At 44.9% G+C, this 6,118-nt stretch overlaps 1 protein-coding gene across 1 annotated transcript in view; it reads right to left on the reverse strand.

The window, feature by feature from the left end:
- LOC137429855 (uncharacterized) overlaps positions 1–5,207 on the reverse strand; it is a 37,305-nt gene extending 32,098 nt beyond the window's left edge. Inside the window, exon 1 of the mRNA XM_078779942.1 lies at positions 5,154–5,207. The gene's annotated coding sequence lies outside the window, so the exon portion shown is untranslated. The remainder of the gene's footprint in view (positions 1–5,153) is intronic.
- Between the last annotated feature and the right edge of the window lie 911 nt (positions 5,208–6,118).

Below are 6,118 nucleotides of genomic sequence, written 5' to 3' on the forward strand. Positions count from 1 at the left end.
TGACTTGAAATTTGAAGAGCACTTGCATATCGGGTCACTGAATTCAACCACCAAGTATTTTTGAGGTCAACATAGGCCAAAAGGTCAACATAGGCCAAATTTCTAAAATTCTCAATTTTCATCCAATTGACTTGAAATTTGAAGAGGACTTGCATATCTGGTCACTGAATTCAACCACGTATTATATTTTAGGTAAACATAGGCCAAAAGGTCAACATAGGCCAAATTTCTAAAATCACCAATTTTCATTTGATTGACTTGAAATTTGAAGAGGACTTGCATATCTGGTCACTGAATTCAACCACGTATTATATTTTAGGTAAACATAGGCCAAAAGCTCAACATAGGCCGAATTTCTAAAATCACCAATTTTCATTTGATTGACTTGAACTTCTAAGAGGATTTACATATATGGTCACTGAATTCAACCACCAACTATTTTTGAGGTCAACATAGGCCAAGTTTTTAAAATCCTCAATTTTCATCCAATTGACTTGAAAATTGAACAGCATTTGCACATTGAGTCACTAAATAGGGAAACTAACTATTTTTTTTAGGTCAAAAGGCCAATTCAAGGTCAACCTTCCAAAATCATCATTTTTCATCTGAAAAATCGTCGCTTTTCTTCCTATTGACCCGAGCTTTGATTAAGATTGTCAATTTTAATCTTGATGAAATGGACAATTTGCTGTGTCAATGGAGTTTTTTTTCTTGGGGTGGGGTGCGGATTTTGCAAGTATCGTGCTCCGCATGACGTCTTCTTGTTTGTTTTCTTGTTTGTTTGTTTGTCGGGGCGATTTCTCAGCCATCCTATGAGCTCGGAACCTGAAATTTCGGCACAATCATGAGCAAGTACTTTGTCAAAAACAGTATTTGTTGTTGTTGGATTAATCAATTAATTGATTAGTTATTTAATTATTAGTGACTAGCCGAATGCACCCGGCGTTGCCAGGGTTCTTTTTGAATGAATTTACTACTATAATTCAGCATTTACTCACGGCCGTAGAAGATTGACTACTATAATTCAGGTCAGCTTTTAATTGTGAAATAGGCCAACCCGGCCGAGGCGACCGCGACTGGCCTCGCCACCGAGCCTATAACCTTCCCAGGGCCCGTACCGACATTTTTTGTTTTAGAGGTTTCCTCCTATCTTTCACCGTTCAGGAGATTAGTCCGTGCAGACAAACAAACAAACAAAAACTTTCTTTTATTTATATAGATAGATTAATTAAGTACTTATATATTTCCTTTCTCTTCTGGGTATTATCTCAGGCACCTTTTGAGCTTGGAAACTGATATTTGGACATGATAATGACCAAGTGATTTGGTTGTCAAGGCTATTTTTGATTTATTGATTAATCAATTAATCGATTAATTATTTATTGATTAATACATCAATTATTCAATTTTTAATTGATGATTAATTTTATTAAATTCCCAAAAGTTGCATCTTCGGATGAAGCAGTGGTTTAGTTATGCCATTAGCCAATTGATTAAGAAATATTTTATGACAATCTTATATTGATTTTAATTAAGCAATTAATCAATCAATTATTGTACACCTCTCCCTCCCAATACAGTCTGGACAAGCTGCACTGCGCTATTGCCGGACGCCGAAGGCGCCCCGGCAATGCCGCGCTGGAGGATATTTAATTATTTGGCATGGGGCGGTGTACTTTGAATGTATCTGTACTTGTTATTATTATTATTTTATTATGGTGGTGTAGTAGTTGTGCAAACGGAACTACAGCGGCTCTCCATCGTTCCCCGAAGCAATGGCAATTGACGAGAAATGAGACCATTACTACCTTCGAGAGTTGGCGACAAAATCTGACGTATATTCCATCGCTTGACGCGAACTTTGCCTCCTTTCTAGCCGCCGATGTCACGTGGCATAAGAAGAGTGCTGCACACTCGGATAGGGGTTTTACTGATGACCCGGCCGAAGTCCCTGACGCTCAGCGCCGCTCAGAAGAATGCGCCCGCCCCTCGACCTCATGCTCGGGCAGATTGCTAATGTTTTCCCAATTATCTCACGCAAATCCATCATCAAGTCGTCGACGTCAGTAGCAGACATCTGGTAGGTCAGACAACATTTTGGTTTTCAATCAACAGGCGCTCATTTTTGAACTTGGATAATATTAGGCTTGAGCCAGATGAACTCCCGGAAGACCTATTCCAGCAGTTGACCGCCTTCTTTGAGGATAATCTCCTGACGGGTGCTTGTGGGATCACCCACCATGGGGAGGCTATCACTACAGACGAGGATGTGACCCAATCCCTTGAGAACACTGTTGTATACTTGTGGCGTCTCAGCTGTTGAACTGGCCAGTCCGAAGGAGACTGCTTCTCCACCTTCAAGGAGGTCGGGCCGTTCAGGCCGCCCTCCGGCATGGAAGCGGCGTGGAGATTGGCTCATGGAGTCGAGCGAGGCAGCAGAGTGGAGATTGGCTCATGGAGTCGAGCGAAGGATTAACACAATTTTAATGTTTAGTTTTATTCCAATTTTACAAGTGTTTGTCGGACCCCTCACAACATAGTCTTGCTCCGTTTATGTACTCCATGTGGCTTGAAAATACTTATTTTCAAAATGCTTGCTTAAAATGCTTGCCACTTATCATTGCAACAATAAACTCCTCCCTGTCTACAGGCATCGTCCCACCTTCCCTCAAAATTGCTGCTGTTACCCCCATTCTAAAAAAACCTGGTCTAAACCCTGACACCCTAAACAACTTCAGACCCATCTCCAACCTACCCTTTCTGTCAAAAGTTTTGGAACGCGCTGTAGCCACTCAACTCAAACATCATCTCTCTGCCAATAACTTGTATGAAACATTCCAATCCGGATTCCGCTCCAACCACAGTACTGAAACTGCTCTCCTCAAAATCACCAACGACCTTCTCCTCTCCTCTGACGCTGGCAACCTCAACATTCTCGTCCTCCTCGACCTCAGCGCTGCCTTTGACACCATCGATCACACTATCCTCCTCACCCACTTGAATCCACCTTTAACGTCACCGGCACTGCCCTCTCTTGGATTAAATCATACCTCTCTGACAGATGCCAGTTCATCTCCATCAATAACTGCAAATCCCCCACTGCTCCCCTCCCCCAAGGTGTCCCCCAAGGTTCAGTTCTTGGCCCCCTCCTCTTCATCCTTTACCTGTCCCCGCTCGGTCACTTAATCCGCCGTCATGGTCTCCAATTCCACTGCTTCGCCGATGACATCCAGCTTTTCATCTCCACCAAGTCCGTCTCCACCGACACCCACTCTATCCTGACAAACTGCATCACTGAAATAAAATCCTGGCTTCAAATCAACTTCCTCAAGCTTAACTGTGATAAATCTGAAATAATCATCATTGGCCCAAAAACGCTCACAAAATCCACCCATAACTTTGCCCTCAACATCGACGGTATCCCAGTATCCACCTCCCCTCACATCCGGAATCTTGGCGTCATCTTTGACCAAACCCTTTCCTTCGACAAATACACTAAACAGATCACAAAGTCAGCCTTCTTTCACCTGAAAAACATTGCCCGTCTCCGCTCATCCCTCTCCTCCACGGCTGCAGAAACCCTCATCCACGCCTTCATCACCTCCCGTCTGGACTACTGCAATAGCCTCCTCTATGGTTCACCCTAAAAAATCACCAATAAACTCCAATACATTCAGAACTCCGCTGCCCGTCTACTCACTCATTCCCGGACCCGTGACCACATCACCCCCGTCCTTTACAAGCTTCACTGGCTCCCCATCCCCCAGAGAATCCAGTACAAAATCCTCCTCTTGACATACAAAGCCCTCCATAACCTGGCCCCATCCTACCTGGCTGACCTCCTCTCCAGACACACTCCCACCCGCAACCTCCGCTCTGCTGGTACCAACCTCCTGACCCCCTCCATCCGGACCAAATTCAGATCCTGGGGGGACAGGGCCTTCTCCATCGCTGCTCCCACCCTCTGGAACTCACTACCTCACACCATCAGAGACTCCTCCTCACTCACCACATTCAAAACATCACTAAAGACCCACCTGTTCAACGCTGCATTCAACATTCAACCCACAGCATTTAACCCCTGACTATCTCTTCTCCTTCTCCCTCCTTTTGCTTTAAATATTTCCCTATTGATTCTTGTCTTGTTTTCTTGATTCTTGTCTTTTTGCAATTGTTGTTTTCATGTATTGTTATGCATTATGTTTTCCACTCTGTCAAAGCGCCTTTGGGCTTCTGGAAAAGCGCTATACAAAATAAATGAATTATTATTATTATTATAAAAATGCTTACTTTGATGTGCTTACTCTAATATGCTTATGTGAATATGCTTACTGCAAAATGCTGGAGGAACATGTAAGAGGCAGTTACGCCATTATTATTATTAGGGTGGTTGTTGTTGTTGTTGTGGTTTGCGATGGCTCCTCCCCATGCACCGGGGGTTTGGCGCATGCGCGGGCTGGCTCGACAGTTTGGCGCATGCGCGGGCTGGCTCGGCAGTTTGGCGCATGCGCGGGCTGGCTCGGCAGTTTGGTGCATGCGCGGGCTGGCTCGGCAGTTTGGCGCATGCGCGGGCTGGCTCGGCAGTTTGGCGCATGCGCGGGCTGGCTCGGCAGTTTGGCGCATGCGCGGGCTGGCTCGGCAGTTTGGCGCATGCGCGGGCTGGCTCGGCAGTTTGGCGCATGCGCGGGCTGGCTCGGCAAAGTCGGCAGTTTGGCGCATGCGCGGGCTGGCTCGGCAGTTTGGCGCATGCGCGGGCTGGCTCGGAAGTATGGCGCATGCGCGGGCTGGCTCGGAAGTATGGCGCATGCGTGGGCTGGCCCGGCAGTTTGGCGCATGCGCGGGCTAGCTCGGCAGTTTGGCGCATGCGCGGGCTGGCTCGTCTATAAACGTGGCCTACATACCGGCTGTTTCACCCTCTATAAACGTGGTCTACATACCGGCTGTTTCACCCTCTATAAACGTGGTCTGCATACCGGCTGTTTCACCCTCTATAAACGTGGCCTACATACCGGCTGTTTCACCCTCTATAAACGTGGTCTACATACCGGCTGTTTCACCCTCTATAAACGTGGTCTACATACCGGCTGTTTCACCCTCTATAAACGTGGCCTACATACCGGCTGTTTCACCCTCTATAAACGTGGCCTACATACCGGCTGTTTCACCGTCAACTTCCTTGCCTCAGCCAGATGTACTCACACTCACATGAGAGTTGTGAAATTCCGATGACGTGGCAGGGAATCAGTCCAAAATAATTTAAATTTTTTTTTTATATGTAGTGAGAAAAACCCAACTCCAAAAATATCTTTCTTTTATTATGAATATGGTGAATATAACTCATTGTGATGTCTGCAATAAGGACTTTAAATAGTGTACTACAACATGCACTTAGAATTTCCAAAGTTTAAAAATCTTTTATGGAAGAACCACCTTCGACCGCCCCCCACAGTCCCCGGAAGAGAGAAAGTTAGGGAAAAAAAAAAAACTCAAAAAAAAATAATTTTTTCCTTCTTTTATTTCAATAATGGAAATAAATATATTTCCCCTATTTATTTTGACATCCTTGAGATATCCCTGGGTGTGCCTCATCCCCATTCTTCCCCTCATTCCCCTAATTAAATTGCGCTGTTTTAACAGATTAAATTGATCTGGTGTTGGTGTGGTGCAGGCATGTTGACCCCTCCCCTCCCCCCAAAATCAAAATACCTCTGCCACCTTTGGTGTATGGAGGTTATGTTTTCACCCCAATCTGTTTGTGAACAGGCTATCTTAAAAAGTTGTGGGCAGATTTTGATGAAATTTGGAGGTTTGGGTGTGGGACAAGGATGAAATTATTAGATTTTGGTGAAGATCTGAATACGATAATTTTTTTAACTGATTCGTCACCGTTGAGAGATGGGGCCAAAAACAATGTATAGCATGATATTTCAAAAAGTTGTGGACGAGTTATGTATGACAAAACTACGTGGATGAGTTGGTTAGGCAACAATAATTTTTCACTTCGATTTTGGTTCAGGTCCAAATCCAGATCTGGCCTATTAGAGATACAAAACATAAACTGTTCAGCCTGGTGGAGGTATGCGCTCTACCGAGTGCTCGTTCTAGTGTCCTTGTGTGC

The sequence above is a fragment of the Myxine glutinosa genome, chromosome 6 (assembly GCF_964187855.1).
Source record: "Myxine glutinosa chromosome 6, kmMyxGlut1.1, whole genome shotgun sequence".
Lineage (NCBI taxonomy): Eukaryota > Metazoa > Chordata > Myxini > Myxiniformes > Myxinidae > Myxine > Myxine glutinosa.